This window comes from Lithobates pipiens, unplaced genomic scaffold, assembly GCF_037356315.1.
Source record: "Lithobates pipiens isolate NorthernLeopardFrog02 unplaced genomic scaffold, aLitPip1_a1.2 Scaffold_16, whole genome shotgun sequence".
In the NCBI taxonomy this organism is placed as follows: Eukaryota; Metazoa; Chordata; class Amphibia; order Anura; family Ranidae; genus Lithobates; species Lithobates pipiens.
Window position 1 is genome coordinate 268,910,297 of NW_027507748.1, and position 2,500 is coordinate 268,912,796.

Genomic DNA, 2,500 nt, shown 5'->3' on the forward strand with positions numbered 1-2,500 from the left:
CTCTGCCATTTGTAGTTCTTTTCCAGCAAACTTTCTCCAAAGAGGATTGAGATGAAGTGCAATTATCGGGTGGGCATTGTAAGCAGCTGGAGGTGAGAAGTTCCCCTGGTCTCCTATGACAAGCCACCAGTCCATATCAGGAACAAACAATTTCCCGATCACTGGGCGATCACAAGGAGATCAGGGCTTCTCCTGGACTATCTTGTTTAATTAACAATCAACGCCTAGATGAGACTGGCCAGTCACACAACTGCCACGTTTGTTTGCAAATGTTTATTTGTCAGGTCGGCCAACACTCATCATCATTATACATCCAAGCCAAGGAGGTATGGGCTGCCATTCCATAACTTTCCACCCCCAAATATATCATCTACAATATGAAAATGCCAATCAATAATTCTCATATGAAAGCACCCGGCAATGGCATACACAAAACACTCATACCAACGGATACTCTTTTTTTTAGCATTATAATAAAAAATGACAAAAAAAAAGAAAAATGTAGATCTTCCAATCACATATAGTCAAATTGTGGCACATATAAGGTTAATAAATGCCACATAAGCACGCATTAATTACTATTGATTTAATCTATACAATGCAAGAATACTGGGCTTATGAAACAATGCGTAGAAAGAAGCTTGGGATATTATCAAAACACACATACTACTTATAGTATATATAAAAATCGACTTATCTTTAACATTAAAAAAATACATATTATCTATCTATCTATCTATCTATCTATCTATCTATCTATCTATCTATCTATCTATCTATCTATCTATCTATCTATCTATATAAATAAATATATAGTAAAAAGATAAACCCAAACAATTACACATCGATTAGATTAGGTAGATAGATAGATATATAGATTGAGAAATAGATAGATAGATAGAATATAGTATAAAAACAATCCCAAACAGTTACACATACCCATTTCAAAGATGGATTGATAGGGCTATATAGTATAAAAACATTAAAACCCACGCGATTACACATAAAATAGAGAGATAGAATATAGTATAAAAACAATCCTAAACTGTTACACATAACCATACAGAAAATGGATTGATAGAGCTATATAGTATAAAAACATTAAAAACAAACCCACGCGATTACACATAAAATAGATATAGATAGATAGATAGATAGATAGATAGATAGATAGATAGATAGATAGATAGATAGATAGATAGATAGTATAAAAACAATGCCAAACAGTTACACATTCATACCAAAGATGAATTGATAGAGCTATGCAATATGAAAATAATAAAAAAACAAACCCACATGATTAGATAGATAGGTAGACAAATCTATGTAGTATAAAAAAAACATATAGTAGAGATTTATAGTATAAAAACAATGAAAACAAATCTAAACATTACACATGCACATATACATAGAATAGGATCAATAGATAGATAGATAGATAGATAGATAGATAGATAGATAGATAGATAGATAGATAGATAGATAGATAGATAGATAGATAGATAGATAGATCACCGATCTACGTAGTATAAAAACATATAGTAGATCTATAAAAAAAAACAATGAAAACAAACCCAAACATTTACACAAACACACATAGAATAGGATATTTACGTAGATAGATAGACACATAGATATACAATATAAAAACAATAAAACAAAAACGAACTATTACACATAAGAGATAGAGTATAAAAATAAATAGTTATACACAAGCTCTCTCGCTCTCTCTCTTTCTCTCTCTATCGTAGTATTTATTAATATATGCACATGTATGTATGTATACATATATGCAGATATATGTAGATATATAGACTACCTACCAGATTTATCAGTGCCTGCGCTGGAAGGAGCATGTACACTTATCACACTTGAAATATCATTACCGTTCTGGGCTTGATCCACCTCTTCAATAAACAGTGAATGTCTTAGCAAATAAAAAATGAAAATATGATATTAGCACTAGGTTTTGACAAAGGGTTGCTTTCCCTATTTCTACAAATGGTTTTACAGTACTATTAGAGCTTGGTGTGGTGGTTAATGGTTTACAAGGGCACTGCGAGCAGCTGATTGGCTGCTGCCCCCTGTTTCGTCACTGCCTTCTCCATAAGGCTAGCTTGTACAGCAGCTGGGAACATGCAGTCCAGGGAAGGCAGTTCAGATGGGAAGAGACAGTGAGTGGAGCATTCCCAGACCTGTAGGATCAGACCTGAGCCAGCTCTCTATGCCACTTCCCAACCCTTGCCATCATGTGCATCTGGCATTAGAAAGAAAGGGAAGACTTTGATCAGAAGACTTTGATTGAAACCAAGAGCAGCCTGGACAGCTTGCTCTACCCTCCATCACCACCAGATCTGGAGAGCTTCATGGGCTAGGTAACTGCTACCTTCATGCAATGAACTGAGACAGGCAACAGAAGCACCTCGTGGATCGGAGCCTACAGGCAATCCACCACCAAGACAGGGAGTAGTGCGCGGCTTTCCTTTGCCATTTGGCTCAT

At 35.1% G+C, this 2,500-nt stretch overlaps 1 protein-coding gene and 1 long non-coding RNA gene across 2 annotated transcripts in view; one reads left to right on the forward strand and one right to left on the reverse strand.

The window, feature by feature from the left end:
* The window catches only part of LOC143982552 (uncharacterized), a 53,855-nt gene extending 51,838 nt beyond the window's left edge, over positions 1-2,017 (reverse strand). The window contains exon 1 of the long non-coding RNA XR_013274482.1: positions 1,824-2,017. This is a non-coding gene — a long non-coding RNA (uncharacterized LOC143982552). The remainder of the gene's footprint in view (positions 1-1,823) is intronic.
* A 130-nt stretch (positions 2,018-2,147) lies between these two features.
* The window catches only part of LHX1 (LIM homeobox 1), a 34,800-nt gene continuing 34,447 nt past the window's right edge, over positions 2,148-2,500 (forward strand). Inside the window, 1 exon segment of the mRNA XM_077481391.1 lies at positions 2,148-2,500. This exon segment is cut by the window's right edge and continues 524 nt beyond it. The gene's annotated coding sequence lies outside the window, so the exon portion shown is untranslated.